Raw genomic sequence first — 19,160 nt, 5'->3', positions numbered from 1 at the left:
GTTCGACATTACATGCACAGGCTTAATTTCAATAAGCCTTTCAATTAGTATTTTCAGTGTGAATCAACAACCACTGTCTGGTATAGTTAAGAATAAGGCAAAACAGAAAGGCAATGGCTGGAAAGTTTTGAATTAATCATAGCCACGGGCAAAGCTTTTGGCAACCCTCCAGACCATCTTTTTTCAGCCTGCCAAGCCATTACAGAAGGGGAAAAACCATTTGCAAATCAGGCTTGGTCCTACCGAAAAGGGGCAGTCCAGCCTGAACTGCTAGGTCACATCCCTTCTGCACGAGACCACAAGCATCCCCAGACATGTTTCAGCCTTGTTGGGCGCCATCAGTGAGGAGTAGCTTGGGTCTCTAGGCCCGGCAGACTCGGGACCCACGTCTGGGCATACCCGTCCCACTCGGGGTGACTTTAGTAAAACATTTGGGGTGGGACCAAGCCTGAGGAGCATCGACTTGCCGCTATTTTGTGGTTTGGGGTTATTCCTTCAAGTAGTTTATATAACATTTGATGGAAAAGCTAAGCAGGGTCAGTCCCGGTTACTGCATGGATGGGAGTCCTGGATGCCTATTGTGATACTGGCAATGGCCAGTGATTTTTCACCCTTTATGTCACTGTAGCTGTCCAGGGAATATTTCACTACAGATTGCTAGGTTTAAAAGGTGAACAGCTTTTATACTTTGCCAGCATATTTATTGGAACATTTCCCGTCTCAAGTTATTTTTCTGGTATTAATTTCTTTTTTTTTTAAGTCCAATGCTATTTTGTGTTGCACACTTTCTTCCGAGCAGGTCAATTGAACTACATTTGTACATTTCACTTTAAAATATACGTTCACTTTACGGTGTGCTCATTCATGGATGGCAGCTTTTGATTTTCGTTTTGGGAGCAAAAGTACCTGGGCATTTGTTATTCTTGTAACCTGTCATTTTTTTCCTTTTTCCATGCAGCTTAAATGCGGTTAGCTGGGGTTGGGCGATACAAGAGAATTTTGCTGCTGCTTGCAACTAAGGCCCTACTCACTGTTCTTGAATGCTACTGCTTGGTGTCCTGCAACCCTTGAATGTGGGATTGCGGGTTTGAAATTGTGGCCATACTATAACTGCTGCTTTATCCTTTTTCCCTGTTTATTCAGTCATGGTTATGTTGCACAAGCTCCTGCTGTTTGCTTTTTGTCTACACACATGCAATAAAGCACTTCTAGCCTTTTGTTACTTACCAGCCTTCCTACATTACTGCATTTCTACATATATTTGTGTCATTTCGAATCTGCCTATCATGATGTATAATTGGCCTTCCTACATTTCTGCATATATGTTTATATTTCAAATCTGGCTATCTTTAAGTGGTGGCACTTACCTTAGATAATCCTCTTGACTGCATCTAGCCTTGCATTCCAGTGTGCTGAGGGATGATTGAATCTTTTTTCTCTACCTTTAACTGCATTCTGTTGCACACTAATGTGCCCACCCCCCCTGCATGATCCTTTGTCCTCTGAAACTGTGGCCCTGTGTATATTGTTGGCCTTTCCCTTGCAGCGCTTCGAAATTGAGGGGTGCTGGGAGCTAAGTAGCAAAGCAAAGTAGAGCCTGGTTAGCAGGAAACCAACAGCTACCAGGAACTACTTTAGGCTCCTAGGACCAACACTTGCCTTCCAAACATGTATATGTGACATTTACTTTGAGTATTTGAGAATGTTAATAAAGACAAATTAGAACATATCTAATGCATATTTAAACAGAATGGTTCATACAAAATTGACAAAAAGTTAAAAGGAGCATCTCTGGTTGCTCCTGGTTCCCCTGCGGTAGCTCCTGCCCACTGGGTGATGCCCGACACCCATTAGCTGGTTTTAGCTCCTGCTCAATGAACCTCAATTTCGAACCCTGCCCATGTACGCCCAAACCTCAGTTCTGGGTATTTAAAATTCTGCTACCCTTGTGCAAATCTTGCTAACCACCTCCTCCTTCTTTGACTGCTTGGCTGCTAGGCCGCCTGGTGATTTTTCGTGCACCATGCAGCTCTTCTCTCAATCCCTCCCCAGGGTATCTCCCTAACCCTCACCCCATCCCAATGGTGCTCTCCATCTCCCCTATCTATTCTAACTGCTACTCTATTATCTATACTCCCTCTCTTTCAAAACCTGAAGGAGGACTGAAATCCAGGTCTGCCCATTGCCAACACCTTTGTCAACTCCCTCTCCAGGCAGACTATTACCGACATACACTTTGTCATTCCCTCTCCAGATCTCCCCATATGGTTTCCATCCTCTCCCCTTTTTGTTTCTCTCCCATTAATGGTGGGACCAGATGGGAAGTGCCCTTGGCACACTTCCTATCATCCAGATGCATCATCAATGTCGGTTATAGGTCAAAGGTTCGAAGGAAAAGGATCTAATGACAAAGGGGTCGAATCAAAAAGGACCGAAAACAAAAGGGTCGATTTATTTTATTACATTTTTTTGGGGGGTTCCCCCCAAACCCTCTTTTGTGGTAAAAACCACTTTTTTTTCCAAAAACGGAAACCCCCAAAAAAAAGATATTTAAAAAAAAATTCGACCCTTCTGTTTTAGGTCCTATTGACTTGACCCTATGGCATTCGATACTTTTGGATTCAAACCTTTGACCGGACACCATCAATGTCTACTTGAACAGCACTGTCATGGCCCAGAACTCTCAGCCAACCTCCTCCTCAACAAATGTCTACCATCTCCCATTATCGTCCCCCTCTCCTGCCACTCCTCCTTCTCCATCTCTCCTGCCTCCCTCCATTCTCACTCCACTGTCAAGCACTGCTCTGATATCTGTCACCTCCTTGAAGACTTTGACCTTGACGTCCTTGCACTCACCAAGACGTGGTTCAATGCCAGCTCTGTCCCTGCTTTTGACACTCTTCTTCCTGAAGGCTGCACAATCCTCTCCAAGTCAAGGCCTAACCGGTCAGGAGGCAGAGTGGCACTTGCCTTCCCTGAATGGATCCCTGCCTCCATCATACCTATCCAATCCTACTACTCCTTTTAATGTCTTGTCTGCAAACTTTGCATCTCTCCTACCCTTTCTTCCACTCTTGCTACCATCTACAGGGCCCCTGGGCTGGTCTCCTTTTTATCTGAATGGGCCACCTCATTTTTTCTACCTTCAACTTTCTACTCCTTGGGGACTTCAACATCCACGTTGACTTTCCTGAAGCAGCCCTGCCCTTCCGCATCCTCTGTGACTTTCTCCCTCACCATTCTTCCCTCTGGCCCCACTCACTCTGGATGCGCACATCTCTGCTGACCTATCTCCCTCTAGCCCTCTCACTAGACCTCTCTCTTGGTCTGATCATTCTCTCCTCTCCTCTCATCTGAATCTCCTGGGCTCCCCGGCTAAGCCTCTGCCTCCACTGCCAGCCTCCTTCTCCATCACCGGACCGATGAAGCGAGTGTCAGTAGCTGCCTTTGCCGCCTCTTTTATTCCCCCCACCCCTCCTATTGATTCCCACTATGACTCAGCCCTTGCTAACCTTCACTACTCCTTCTCGGACAGCCTTGTCATCCTTGCCCCTGTCATGTGGATCCACATGAAGCCTGCCTTCAAGTACAATAGTTGGTATTGATTCTGACATAAATAGAACAAATATAGTGCCAGGTAGGAGGAAGAAACTGGTGAGATAGAGAGATTAGAGCTGTAAGAACTGATTCATTATTTTATTTCATTTCATTCTGATTATAGATTAGAAAAAGTGTACAAATATGAAGTGTACACTGTTATCAGTGAACACTATTGTTATGAATATATTGTAATTGAATAAGTCTATGTGCAAACTTCAAGTTCTTTGAATAATTAACTTTTTTAGTGTTGAATGGGATGTATGCAGTATGAATGAGTGCGTTTTTAAAAATAATTAATCAGTTCTTACAGCTCTAGTCTCTATCTCACCAGTTTCTTCCTCCTACCTGGCACTATATTTGTTCTATTTGTAATTGCTCTATCTCAAAGTACCAGTGTAATAGAGGTACCCACCTCTGGGTTTGATTGATTCTGACATAGCCTCGCTGAAAATCAAGTGCAGAGTTGCGGAACGGAAGTGGCTGGCCTTGCACACATCCTCTGACAAACTGGCCTGTCACCTGATCCAAAGGCATTACAGACTTTACATCTTGTCCAAGAAGATGGCCCACATCCAAGTTCACATCTCTGGGCCACAAATAACATCTGAAATTTTCAAAATCTGCAAGGAACTTGCCAATCCGACTGCAGTCTCTAATTATCCTCTTCCTTCCCAGGCCCTCTGCATGGCTTTGGCCTCCCACTTCTCAACAAAAACTCAGGACATCCTGTCCCCTCTCTCTCCTCTACTCCCTGACCTCCTCCATCTGCATTTAGGCCTCCCATGGTGTCTCTCTGCGTCTCTCTGCGTCTCTCTCCCTCCTACTCTCCTCCTACTCTCCTCCTACTCTCCTCCTACTCTCCTCCTTCTCCCCTCCTTCTCTCCTCCTTCTCTCCCATAGCACCAGAGAAGGTCATCAAGACTGTTTGCTCCATTAAAGTCTCCTCCAAACAGGTGCTTCCCTTCTCCTCTAGAACTATCAAGGGCAACATGGCTGCCCTTGCTCCCTCTCTGGCTGAGTTGCCTTGGCCAGTGGTCTGATAGTGTCAGCCATGCCCACTGGCAATGGCTAGTGGTCTGGTAGTGTTTTAAAATGGTCAGTGGCCATGGTGCAGAAAAATACCTTTGGAATAACAAAACCCTTGAAATTCAAGGAAAAAAAAAAACTTTAGCTGCAGGGGCGTTAAGGTGAGAACTTAACGCAACAAAACCCCTGAAATTCAGCTAAAGCCACCTTAACTTTGTGCTCCATGTTGTGCACAATGACATCACAGATGGCGACAGGATATACCACTGATTACATATGTGATGGCATCAGACATAATATCATTTATGACTTACCTAATAAAGCTTTGATGAACTTAATAATTTAGGCAGTGGCCTTTGCCATGGCCAAGGCTGTGGACACTGCATTGTCAAAGACCATGGCTAGTTGCTGGTTAGTGTTGTACAGTATACTGTGGGCACAGCCGAAAGGCTGTAGCCACTGTCCATGGCCCAAGACCATAGATAGTGGCCCCTTAATGTGTTACAATATACAGTGGGCACGGGCGAAGGATGGGCGTATGGCCGATGAGTGTTGTAAAATATACAGTGGGCATGGTGCGTTAGTGTTTTAAAATATACAGTAAGCACGGTCCAAGGCCGTGGACACTTGCATGGCTACTCCCCCTTAGTGTGTTATGTAGGGGGGGATGGCCAAAGGTTGATCCATTGGTCATGGATGAAGGCCATGGCTAGTGGCCCCTTAATGTGGTAAAATATACAATGGGCATGACCAAAGGTCATGGACACTGGCCATGGTGTGGCCCCTTAATGTGTTAAACTAGACAGTGGGCATGGCCAAAGCCTATGGGTACTGGCCATAGCTGGTTAGTGTTGTAATCTAATCAGAGATACCATCATTGATGTCATAGATGATGTAATAAGTGATGTCATAAGGAATGTCATTACTGTGGTCATAAACTGCGCAACAGAGGGTGTGCAGTTAAGGTGGCTTTCGCTGAATTTCTAGGGGATTTGTTGCGTTAATTTATCACCTTAACGCCCCTGCAACTAAAGTGTTTCCTTCAATATACATATATACATACACATTATTATACAAGGAGGGGACAAAGGAACAAGCAGATCAGAGTCAGACAAAAGTACAAGAACACGCTCTGGGAAGGAAATGGTGCAGCAGGTGTAATCAAGCCTGACAATAGTATTATCAATCTATCAGATTGTATACTAAATAATGATCAATTCAAACATCTTCAGTACGGATACAATTTCTGCCCCACGTCCGTCTACGACTATGCTGAAACCAGGGTTGACTTTTATAACTACAAGATAAAAATTAGACTGAAAAAGTTCTTCATTATGAATCCACCCAAAGAAAAACCAAAATATGTCCCGCTAGGGTGAACATCGGTAACCACCGAGGACTTGGATGTATTATTGGACCTAGTTGAACTGGAATACACTGGACAGTCGTTAGAAATTACTACTGACATTATTTCAGAAATGTTAAATATAGATACAAATTGGCCAAAAACAAGTAAATTGAAGGCCAAGTCCACATTTAACCCAATGTTCCAACCAGGTGGAAAAATAGAGGCTTTACAGGATTTAGTCATTCAAGACCTAAAGAAAGCCAGACTACAGAAGAACAAGATCAAGTCTAACTTCTCGATTAAAGAAAGAAAATCTACAAGAACTCAAGCATTTAATTATAAAATCTTCAGACAAAAGGCACTAACATGGTCATTCAGAATCGAGAAGACTACGTGAGCGAGTCAGAAAGGCAACTTTCAGACACTAGTTGCTATGAAAAACTAGAAGACAACCCAACAGAGCCAATAAAGGATAAAGTACAGCATTTGTTTAAAAAATGGCTAGATCTATAAATTATTGATGAAGAAGATCATAAGTACCTTCACAACAAATTCCCTACTATCCCCACCACTTATTTTCTCCCTAAAGTCCACAAAAATCCAACCCGCCCTTCCGGCAGACCCATTGTTACTTTAAACGGAGCATCCTTGGAAAATATGTCAAAATATGTGGACCAAGCTTTACTGCCTCTAGTCTTGACTCTACCGTCTTATTTGCGGGATAAGAAAAACTTTTTGAACAAGATTGAAGGCGTAGTATGGGAAAATGACTTTATGTTTGCTACATTAGACTCTACACCTCCATTGAACATAGTGATGGCAAGAAAGCGTATGAACACTTTCTAGATAGAAGATCACTAAATTACCTGACTCATGGACAAATGATCATGGAGATGATTGATATGTGTCTGACGAACAATGTCTTTCTATTCAATAATATCTACTATAATCAATTACGAGGAACGGCGATGGGCACAAGTTTTGCCCCTTTGTACGCAAACTTAACAATGGCCTGGTGGGAAAAGTTTGTAGTATGGACAGAAGAGAACAGCCAGCATACTAATCGGGTGGTCCTACGGCTACGGTTTATTGATGATTTATTTATCCTCTGGAATGGTAAAGAAAAAGAGTGGCTCAACTTTATTAAGATTTTAAACATCAATAATTTGAATTTGCAATTCACTGAAACGCATAGTCGTGAGTCATTGATTTTTCTAGATGTATTGGTGAAAACAGATCAAAAAGAAATCAATACAACTGTACCGTAAACCCACAAGTTCTGACATGCGACTGTTTGCCAGTGGTAATCATCCCACATCATTGAAGTGGAGTATGCCATGTCTAGAATTTGTAAGAATTTGTCACAATAGCATCAAAATGGAATGTTTTGATCAGGAATTTAAAATCAGAGCTCTAATTTTTGCAAAACAAAGATCTTGGAAAGAGCTTATTTAAAAGCACGCAATTTGAATAGAACTGCTTTATTGTTGACAAATAGAACATCTGAAGAAATAACAAAATCAAATGAAATTAGGCTAATTCTCACATATGGTACCTATGCTAAGGCAATAAGAACAAAAACACTGCACAAACATTGGCACGTCTTACAGTCAGATGAGGTTTTATCCCCATTCCTTGAGGAACAAGTAAATATAACCTTTAGAAAATCAGTTTCTATTAAAGATTCACTGGTGAGCAGTTTTATGTCACCTAAAATGGAAATCTCTAGCAGTTCTTCTAGGTTAAACATCAAAAACACAGTTTTTTTTTAAGTGCACAAAATGCAAAGCATGTCAACATGCTGTTAACAGAAACCAATTATGTGCATCCTATACTGGGCCATAATGTCGAATTGAAATCTAAAATTACGTGTAACAGAGAGTTTGTTGTGTATGTTCTGTTATGCTCATGTAACCTGTGGTTTGTGGGAAGTACCATCAGTAAATTGAAATTAAGAATCTTACAGCACACGCGAGCAATAAGGAATTTCGACCCCTCCTGCCCTATGGAAGTACATTTTAGAGATGCACATCAGAGCAAATTAGAAAGCTTTAGATTTTTTGGATTGCACCATGTTAAACTAAATCCTTGTGGTGGCAATCGGAACTAGAACTGCGCCAGATGGAAACAAAGTTTATTTTAAATCTTGAAACCAAAAAAACCCAAGGCGCATAACCTGGATCTACATACTGGCGTTCAACTTCTTTGAGTGCCGTCCCCCCTGGGAGAGATGTAAAAGACTTCTCCAATTATGAAACACATTATTATTTATACAATTTTATTAATTACATTTTGATATTTACACAGCTGTGTGTATTCTGAAACTGGAAGAGGAACCCTGTATTTGCACTTTATTTTAATCAATGCCTTATAAAAAGGTGTCATCTCACATCTAGTTGGTGGCCTACAACGGAGCATGAAACCCACATAATATCGAGATATATATATATTGTATATCGCCATTCAGCCCAAAAATAGAGATCTTTTGGTCCCTATTGACCAGCCCTACTGCAAAGGTTCAAAATCCTGCTCAAAAGGAGTCTTCAGGCTCTACCCCCATTTGAGGGATGCCTTAAAAAGATCCCATGCCCTTCTGGCTATCCAAGACGTCCCCTGTTATTTCAAACACAGAACACACCAGCATGTCATTCTTGCTGCCAAATCTGCCAATCTCTTGACCCTCGCCTTCTTCCTTGAAAGTTCCTTCATTTGCGGACCGTTCTCCCCAATTCAGGCTCAGCCCACTCATGGTTACCTCCATCCAGGCACTCTACATCTTGCAGTGGGAACTCCATCCTGGGTAAGATCAGCAGTGAATGGCCAGAATCCAGCAACTTTGCCTTGGCTACAGTTTCTTGAAGAACTACAACAGACCATGACTCTCCTCTGCCCTTCTTCCCCTAACATTGAGAAAGAGCACAGTCTGTGCTTGCCATTATAGCAAATTACCAAAAATGTAGTCAAACTTATTACGCAGTGATGGCCATTGCCCTTATCCGTGGGAGCCCAAAGCACCATGGACCTCCCTTAATGAAATTGGACATGAGGACTGCTCAGTCATTTGCCGCCAGCAACATAGCCGCTGCCCTTCTAGCCCTCCAAGTTCACCATCACACAGGATGCTTGCGTCTTCACTGGTCATCCACATTGATCATGGAATCGGCAATCGATCTGACCATATGGGGCCATGTCTCCAGTATAAGGAGAAGAGGTAATCCTGACATGGTGCTGCGACTATTCCTCCTCTTACAAAATACAGTGGGTACTGGTCCACCCGCTAAGAAATCATCCACTCCCCTTCCCCCACTTCTGTAGGACGGGGCCTCCAGGAAAACTAGTTCTCACAATCGGGGAGCCCAGGCACTCTTAATTTTGGATTCCTTTCCAAGATAGTGGGGAGGAAAGGCAGAGGAAACACTGGACTCAGTCGCTCTCGATACTCTAGAGGAAAAACCCAAACTCTGTTGATTATAGCACTATGATCTTCAATTCGTTAAGTGCCTCCAAGCCCAAAGACAACCAATGGGACCACCAGAATTGGACCTGGCCCAAAGCTTCACCGTGGGAAGAAACTTCCACCAGACCACCACCGAGGCATTTTATTTTCAAAATCCAAACTGATGGCAATTATTAAATATGTAATAGTTGCTGCGGTGATGTTAGTCTCACCCCAAAGAGAAGGTGCAGAAATAACAGGGAATGGTAAAGCACAGAAAAAGTAAGCCCATTTTGTCCTGGACTGGCTACCTTAGCTTTCCTTAGTTGAGAGCATTAGTTTGTTGAGCTCCATTATCCTGCGAGGGCGGAAAGACTCTCTGCGTCATTGGATAGTGCAAATTACAAGAAATTCAAACCCTTAAAAAGGTAAAACACAAAATTGGTATGACAAAAGCATGGAAGCTGTCATCTTTAGACCTGGCCCGCTCTACAAATCTTCAATGAACCCTAAACGGCAGAAAAAGCAACACATTTGAAAATGCAGAGCTCTGAAACGAGGAGCACACAAAACCTAGATGCACGTAAAAAAAGGACCCCCGTTGCATAAATTACACACTCTGCAAGCACAAAAACGCACTGGACCCGGTTGCACACAAAGCACACTTAACCTGGATGCACAAAACCCTAAACCAGGATTAAGAAAACAATAGGAGCCCATAGCTGCAAACACTTCTGCAGGAGCAGAGTAAAGAAGCGCCATTGTAACCGAAGTGTTTCGTTTTTGGATTAGAGAGGGGGGATACGTGCCATTTTGACAGGGTCCCTTTCCATCTTAAATGGAAAGGGACCCGACTCTCCTCCTGCCCTTGCTCCTCCTCCCCCAGCCATACCTGATGTCAGCATTCCTAAGAAAAAAATGGGGGATCCGGTCTAATTTGAGCACAACCTTTGTTTCATATCAGTGAAGATAAGCGTGACATACATTCCTGGGATGAACACGCCACGGAAAGACACGAATAACGTTCCCTGGGAGGAGGAAGAGAATGGAGGGGTCTGGAGAGCAGATCCGCGTGACTGGAGCACTCTGCTCAACAGCGGCGGCACCTGAAGCTCAGCCCGGGGCGGACAATAGCCAACAAGTGGTGCGGGCAGGGGCCCTATCGGTGTGCCAGGATGAGCTAATAGCAGGGTCGGGCAGCGATGTTGCAAATGACTGGGGGCACCGCTCAACCCTCCGCCCACCGCTCCAACCATCCACACAGCAGCAAGGGGAGCTGGGCGCCTTACCTCCCCTCCATTCTGACAGTGTCTGGAGGCGACCGTTGCAAACAAAAGCGCCCGTGAGCAGAAAGAGTTGCAGCTTCGCAGAGGGTGTACGTTAGGGACTTACAATGCAGCCAATACGCGTGTCCCGCTCCGGGCTCTCAGTCCCCGCCCGCGGGAAGAGGCTTCGGTGCGTGGACCTCTGCAGCCCTTGCTGCGAGCCGGGGCCTGGCTTCCCCCGTGTCGCCCCCTCCAGCGGTGCTCCCAGCAGCGGCTTCCCCAGTGCCGGCCTCCGCAGCCTGCACCGGTTCGCTGGCGGCTCCGTGGGCGGCGCCTGATGCATTACATCAGGGCAGGCTCATGTGGCAGACGGTTCCTGCTGACTGAGAGACGTGAGCCTCGGCTTTCTCCGCGACATCCCAAAAACAGAGAGTGAAAACCAGGGTTCGCGAAGGCGCAAACTGCGAACCATAAAATGCCCGCTTACACACGGTATGTTGTCCGTCACCGACAAACGACACAAGCAGTGATGATGTTCACTAAACCAACAAAGGGAGGCGTGAACTGTGTTGGCATGCCAGACTTCGAGAAATGTTTTCTTTCTTTAGGGAAATTGACAAAATCATGCCCTGACCACAAAATATTTCAATGGCACAAGTACACGCGGGTAGGATTGAATGCAAGCAAACCTTTTGCGTGTTTATAAGGAAGGCCTTCCACATGTGTACCCTGGCAACTCTGAAAGTATGAAACTCCGTTGGCCGTGTTAGAGTACTTTTTCATGGCAAGCGTTATGGTCAGCAGGACGCTTGTAATATCATGAGTTTTGATGCAATTTCTATAAGTAACTAAGAATGCAAACGAATATAATGTGCAATCAGATGCTTCCTTTAGCATTTGGGTCTTGTCCAAATAACTGTGGTAGTTACAGGGGCCAGTGGCATGTCCGCTGCTACACCTTCAACCAGGAATCCTAAAACACTGCAATCTGCGACTAGTTTTGCCTTTCCCGTAAGTAAAACCTGGACTGCTCAATGGTGTTTGTTGTGGCCCCAAGGTCTGGAAGGGAAAACATGCTGTAGCATAAAGGACAGGAACCGAGGTAATGGATAACCTTCTCCTCTTTATTCTCTTCCCATAACTCACCCTTCCTTTCCCTTGTTATGTCCTTTCCTCCCTCCATCTCCTCCTTTTTGTCCCTCCCTCTTCTGTACAGTTTCCTAAGAGGATGCAACACCCTCCCCCCACTTATAGGTCCACGTCTATATCTCCTCTACCCATCGCCAAGGTCTCCTTATTTATCTTCCTGATATTCCTTGCAGCTTGCGCTGTTCTTGTTTGTGGTCCTCACTTTCTTCTTCTAAGTCCTCACTTTCTTCTTCTATGATCAGGTTTCTCCTCTCTCCCGATGGCATCACTTGACAGGAGGTATTTCTTTCTAAAACTTCTGAACTGTGACGCGTTTCTGGTCACTTCTATGTCTCCCTTTGTGGCAGTGATCATAGATGCTTTCCTTGCCTTTATCCTTATTCTTTTCAGCAGGCATCTGGAGTCCATCTTTCTCTGCTGCTTTCCTCTGTTGGTCCCTTTTTGGGGAAGCTCCTGGAAAAGCTGGCCATCTCCGAGCCTAACCTTCATTCTGATTCTGTTGGCTCTCTCCATGACCACCAATCTGGATTGAGAGCTGCCAGAAGCACGGAAACTGCTCTCCTGAACATCCGTGAAGACCAGCTCTCCAACCTTGACTCTAACATTCCTTCCGTCCTCATCCTACTTGATCTCCCCTCTGCTTTCCACACGGTCAACCATACCATCCTGCTCTGGCCTGGCTGACCTCTTTCCTTTCTGATCAACCCTCCCAGGTACAACTTGGGTCCTTCCTATCCTCTATCTCCCTCTCTACCTGTGGTGTTCACCAGGGGTCTAGCCTCTTGCCATGGCTTTTCAACCAATAACTGGCAACTGTCGCCTAATGCATTTCCATTTTTTGCTATTTCCATTTTCTGCTCAAACTTCCAGTGCAATGCTGATGACATCCAACTCATTTTCAGGCTTCCCTCAGACACCTCCTCTCCTTTCCTCATCTCCAACTGCCCAATCGCCATTTCAAATTGGTGTGCTGCCAACGATCTTTGTCTAAATGCCTGAGATCCTCCTCATTGGTACACCTTCACCATCCGGTCTCCTCACTCTCTGGCCGGCCTCCCTTCGCCCTCCTGCTACCCCTACCTGCGAGGCTAAGAATCTCAGGCTCATCTTTGACTCCACACTTTCCTTCTCCGCACACATCTCTGACGTCTCTAAAAAGTCAAACTTCTAACTTCACCTCCTTAGAGGTACTCTGCCTTTCCTCTCCTTCCCTAAGAAGCTCATTGTCTCCCAAGATCTGGTTCTCCCTAGGTTAGACTACTGCAACAGCCTCTTTCTAAATCTACCTGCCTCCACTCTCTGCCCTTTACAGACAATCCAGAACAGAACTGCAAGACTTGTCCTTGGCCTCAAGCCCTGGGACCGTATCTCTCCAGCTCTGAAATCCCTTCATTGGCTCCCAGTGGATGCAAGGATTAAACTTAAAACCATCTGCACTGTCCACAAGGCTTTCTGGGGACTGTGTCCAAAATGCCTTCAACTATCCCTCTGTAAATACCTCCCTTCTCGAGCCCTTCGCTCCTCTACTTCTAACTCCCTCACGGTCAGTCGTTTTTCAAAGAAATGAGCTGGGGGCAGATCTGTCTTCAGCTGGGCCTCCCTTTGGAACAGCCTCCCGGCCACCTTGAAACTTGAGGAGAACCATCTCTGGTTCCGGAAGCACCTCAAGACCTTCCTCTTCGCTTCTGCCCCTCTTCTCCCCTGCTGATCTGTTTTTCTCTCTCGGCACTGTGCACCTGGCCACCCTCTGTCCTTCGGGCCCAGGTACCTGATTACCTTGCCTTCCTCCTGCACTGCCTCCTGGCCACCCCTGGCACTGGGATCTGTATCTTTACCCATACAGTCCCCCATTTTTGTTCTCCACTTATCAGATATACCCTATCTGACTAATTATGCACTTGCTGGCTGCACTACCACTTTTCACTGCCTTTATTTATTCTGTTCTCTCCTCTGTTCCGTACGTCCACCTCTCCCCCTTACACGCACTTTCCCCCTTTTCCATGCACTTGCACATTCTTAATGTCACTGTGCCTAGTAAGATCGTTGTTTTGGTTCTCCCTTGTTTCCCCTCCCTTTTCTTGGTCACGTTCTGAAACACTTGTGTATGAGCACGATATAAATAAAATATCATATCATATGCTCCTTTGTGGCCATCTTCTTTCTTGTCTCTCGCTCTCTGATCTCCTCGTCCTTGTCATGTTTGAACAACTCATGACATGGCATCCTTGTTCTTAGCGGTCTTGTCATTATTAGCTAGGTCTGTGTGCACTGCAGCAAGTCGACGCAGGTCACCCTCGTCAACTTCGGACACCTGTAGTTCTTCAGCTGGTCTTCCCGGGTTAAGGAGATAGAAGTATGGATTGTGGCGTCGTGTTTGGATGCCACTAGGATGCCCGGTAAACGGTAGCAATGCGTTGCCAGCCACATAGTGGATGTATACTTCTCCCACGCTTGGCCCTACCTGGCTGCCGGGGGAAATTGGGTTCCTTGAAATGTATTCCGCCGGATTAAGGTCTTTTTGGTCGTTGAGTGATGGAGTAGCCATCCTCCTGGAGCTGCATGCCCCACCTTTCAATGTGGGGGGGCATCCGGGTGTGGGAGTTTCCAAACGATGACAAAAGTGATCAGTAACTAACGTGATATGTTTACCCACAACAAAGTTTTGGGATTTTACACATGCCCAGACAGTCGCAAAGCTCAACTTTTCTGGTTGCGAGTATGCTGCTTCAGTAGTAGACAGTGCTCTGCTGGCATACGCAATGATCAGCTTTTATAGTGAGGGGTCCCAATCAACTTGTGGCAGGATGGCACTCAGCCCCCTAGCATCTACAGTCACTTCTGTGTCTTTCACTGGGCCAAAATAAGCCAGATGGTGTGCATCAGCCAATGCCCTTTTGATCTCCTGGAACACCTTCTAGCATTGGCGTGACCACTGGAACAGTGTTCAGTCTGATAATCGTATCCTCAATGTTCAAGCCTGGATGGCGTTCTCGTTGACACCCCCTTCCCTGGCCACTGGGGACACAAATGGGGTGGGACTAGTCGCTGGCTCGATAATGTCATCTTTAAGGAGGCGCTGTAGCTCTTCAGTTACCTTGTGCTGAAGGTGGAACACTACCCATCTAGGGTGTTTGCGGCACCAGGCTTTGAGAGCCCCGAGGCCTGTCACTAATCGGAGGAATCTCAACTGGATGGGCATTTTGGAGATCTGTTCATCACTGGGCATTTTCTCCTGTCACCTTTCCATGTGTCATGTGATGGCAATGAGGCCTAGCCATTTGGCCATCTCGAAACACAGCAGGCATCTGCTTAGTGCCTGTGTCTTGAGCACGTGAAACATTGTCAGTACTGCAGAATTTTGATGGCGCAGCGTGAAGGTGATCTGGCTGATGCAGGGAAGTGGGCCAGTCTCCCCCCCAGTAAAAAATACGAGACAAGGACAGTTTGTAAGGCATGTTCAGTTTGCTGAATTGCCCCATGTCCATTATGTTCAGTGTTGCTCCTGTGTCTATAATGAATAGCACCTCCTGTCTTTGGAGCATTAACATCATTTTTTTAGACGATTCTTCGTCCATGTCTTCCGTCATCGGGCACACTTGCTTGTTGTGAAACTCTTGTAGCAACAACGCCTCAAATTCTAAGTCGTGCAGAGTTTTGAGGTTCTTGAGCGGTGACATGTTGGACCATTTGCCGCCTTGCCTCATGTCACCGGTTTGTGTGAGAAATGACCATCCATTACTGCACAGCGTTAGATAATGCCCCACTTTTCCGCATTTGCTGCATGTTTGTGTTGTCGCTGGACACGGTTAACCTGTGTGGAAATGGGAACCCACACCGGTAGCACGGGCGCATGAGTCGATTTTCAGATCATATGGACACGGCTCAGTGTTGGTTCTGGGAGCCGGTAGAAATCTTACGGGGTGTCGTGCCCCATACAGTTTTGGAGGACATTGCTGCCATTGTCGCTGGCATTTTGGGGGCTTCCATCACTACAGCCTGCAAATCTACATGCCCGTATACTGGGGCTAAATCAAGGATTTCTGAGAATGGAAGGGGCTTTTTTAGTTGGTGCTTTCGGAAAAGGTGAAGGACATGAACCCTTCTATGAATCTGACTCAGATCGCTTCTTCACCAGAAAACGTGCCAAGTTGAAAGTGGCTCAATTTCTCCTGTAGCCTGAGGATGTACTCGTCCATCGTTTCCTGGGATCTCTGGGTGCACTGGTTAAAAGTGAACCTTTCATAGTCTCTATTGCGTGGTGCCACAAACTTGTTGTTGAGTGCGGCGATCAGCGTTTCTTATAATGCTTTGTCAGCAAGTTGGGATGTTTTCACCACTTCCCTTACTTCGCTTCGAGCCAGATTCATGAATATGTGTGTCATATCAACGGCATGCTTGTCCCTGACTGCATTAATAAAGTCTTCAAATTCTTCTATCCAGTCAGTCCACCTCAAGCCATGGTTGGATGTAGGAGCCAGTTCACACAGAAATGGCTTCCACAAGAATGATGTCTGAGGCATTTGCAGAGCTTCTTGGGTATGTGCACCACCTTCCTGCATGGGAAACGTTTTTGGTGTGTCCCTGTTTCGGAGAGAAGTACTTTTTTTTTTTTTTTTCTTTTTCTTATTGGCAGTGACTGGGAGCTTGGCGATTCACCTCACTTCTCTTGATATATGGATCCTGTGGTTTCTTTCCTTCACTGTGGAGCGGTTGCTCTCTGTCCGCCGTGTTGTGGTGGGCTTCTATGAGTATGTAGGATGCCCAGGCACATGGTGGAGGAGGGCGCGCAGCCCGGAGAGGGTGCGGACTGGCTTTGGAGCAGTCACTCTTGTGTGCTTGACCCCTGTGGGATGGCCGTTGCCAGGGCATCTGGCAGAGGAGGAGGTGTGGCAGGATGGGGCGGATGGGCGCTTGTGCGGCCATATGCAGGCCTGGAGACATTACATGTGGCTGAATGTAGGCCTGGCTGTGCTGCATGAGCTGGGCACGGTGACAAGTCCTCCCATGGGGCTGGATGTGTGCCTGGAGTTAATGATACCAGAGGTGGTGCAGAGCAGAGGCGTCCGGGCTGGGGTTCGGGAGGATGCGGCTGGGCACAGACATGCTCCTGGAGTTGCAGGCTCGGTAGGTGGTATGGAGCACGATGGAGGACTAGCAGGGAGCCGTTAGACCAGGGGTCTCCAACCTTTACGTTAGCTAGAGCTACTTGTAGCAGAGGCCAACAGTGGGGAGCTACTAGCGGGCGATATCGGGGTGGGGATATTTATAAACCTCAGAATTTTTACCAATATTTTTTGGGCTCGATTATTTCCCCTCTATAAACAGATGGACTAACATATGCCTTCACGAATATATTAAGAACTTCAAAAACGTCTTTGTTGCATTATTATTTATTAGTAGCTGTCTCAAAAAGACAGATATTTGTTGGATTACCACACAAATATCTTGTAATTTTTGTGCCCCTTCCTTTGCATTTTATGCAGGCTTTCTACATGCTAGGCACACTATTGTTTTCCAAATGTGCATTTCACACTTCCCAAAAAAATAAAATAAAAATAAAAAGTAATTTCCTAATTGAAAAATGCTGCTTGCGTTCACAAGTTTTCTTTGACATTTTATTTTTGTCAGACACCACACATACTCCGCTATTTGCCGGTAAGATAGCTCAGCGGGTTGAGCACTCGCTGCTGCGATCTGAGCGTGATCTGCAGGTTGCAGGTTCGAATCCCAGCAAGTCCAACTCAGCCTTTCATCCTTCTGAGGTCGATAAATGAGTACCAATTTCGGTTGGGTGATATTGTAAGTAAATATGTGCTCTGTAAAGCGCTTTGGATTAAGGCGCTATATAAATAACACATCATTATCATTATTTGTGTGCCCCTCTGTGTTTTAGCACAAGTTATATTTATAAAGATGTTATATGCTTGTCAAACTGGTTAATCACAAATAAATGCTTCTGTTATGCTGACAGCAGTTTTTAGGAAATTAAACTGTGGGTTCATGAGTGCCAACTTTTGATTTTCACTGCAGGGGCAGAAATATCCCCACCTCAGCCCTGAATATAAGCAAGCAACCAGCCCAACCCATACCCTGGCAAACACATTGTTTAGCACTTTTTTTTATAAGGCATTGCAAAAAGTCACTACTGTACAGCGTGTCTATGGATCGCTTAATGTACTAAAAGTGGGTGTACCTGTGTCATGGAAGTGATTTAAATTGGAAATGTACAGTGTGGAATTTGGAAAGAAGTCACATGAAGGAAATTTCACCATTTTATAAATATTATTTTGAACATTTCCAGGCGAGCGGCAGTGCTACTGTGATATTTTCATTATGTGGTCCCAATGATCCTGATCCTGCCCCAGCCCCTCCAACATCTCTGGCAAACAAGAGCAGCTTGCTTAAGCAAGACAGTGTCGTGGGGGCGCACAAGGCCAACTGTGGTACTACAGGCGGCCTGCAGGAGCAGAACGATACTGACATCCGTCAGTGGATTTGCAAGCAGCTCCAAGTGGCACAGCAGCCAAGCTCTCTGCCCGCAATTGGGACGACCAGGGTTCGGATCCTGAACAGCGCACCATTAAATAATATAACTTAGGAAAATGTTTATTTTTCGGTATCTTCAGTGCGGGTGACTGAAAAGGCGGAGCTACTAACTGTTTGGCGACCTCTGCGTTAGACCATTCAGGTTTGTGGGGTTGTTGCACTCATTGTCAAATTGACTGGATATTAGTGGACATAGAACATGTTTTTCCTTATTGAACGACGGATTTCAATTCACAAATAACATGTGAGCACAAAAACAAAGTTACAGTGAACAAATATCAGTGTTAATAGTGGACACTGAGACACTATTGTGTTTGGGCCAAAAGATTAGAGCTGTTTGATGAGCTGGCATGTAGTTGGCCTTCATCGGGATGGTCAAGCTAGTTGTAAAGAAAAGTGTCCTGTGGATCTCGTATGCAAACCTTTACTACAGTGAAGAGCTTGAGAGCTGTTCCCCTGTTGCGATTGTAGGAGAAAAGATTCACCACTTTGTTTCAATTGCGTGTGATGTAGATAGGCGCTGGTAAAATCCAACGACATTTTGGTATCGAATCCTCACGTTGAATCACTAGTGCACGGCGGAGGAACGGTTTCGTTCCATCATTCCTGGCAGCGTCCTGGCCCTAGCAGCAGTGTTTCGTAGCAACATGCAAACACTTGTGATTCAATGTGAGGATTCGATCCCAATACGTCGTTGGATTTTACCAGCGCCTATCTACATCACACGCAATTGAAACAAAGTGCGCTGCTCTACATTCATTCCCAAAACATGTTCTATATCCACTAATAT

At 45.6% G+C, this 19,160-nt stretch overlaps 1 protein-coding gene across 2 annotated transcripts in view; it reads right to left on the bottom strand.

Annotated features, from left to right (window-relative positions):
* FAM110B (family with sequence similarity 110 member B) overlaps positions 1 to 11,156 on the bottom strand; it is a 710,699-nt gene extending 699,543 nt beyond the window's left edge. The window contains exon 1 of one of the 2 annotated variants that reach the window (XM_069621079.1): positions 10,700 to 11,156. The gene's annotated coding sequence lies outside the window, so the exon portion shown is untranslated. The remainder of the gene's footprint in view (positions 1 to 10,699) is intronic. The other variant, XM_069621078.1, reaches the window with a different exon arrangement.
* Between the last annotated feature and the right edge of the window lie 8,004 nt (positions 11,157 to 19,160).

This window comes from Ambystoma mexicanum, chromosome 5q (assembly GCF_040938575.1).
Source record: "Ambystoma mexicanum isolate Mex_15411 chromosome 5q, UKY_AmexF1_1, whole genome shotgun sequence".
Classification (NCBI taxonomy): Eukaryota; Metazoa; Chordata; class Amphibia; order Caudata; family Ambystomatidae; genus Ambystoma; species Ambystoma mexicanum.
Note: the sequence above shows the minus strand (reverse complement) of the source record. Positions and strands in the feature narration are given on the sequence as shown.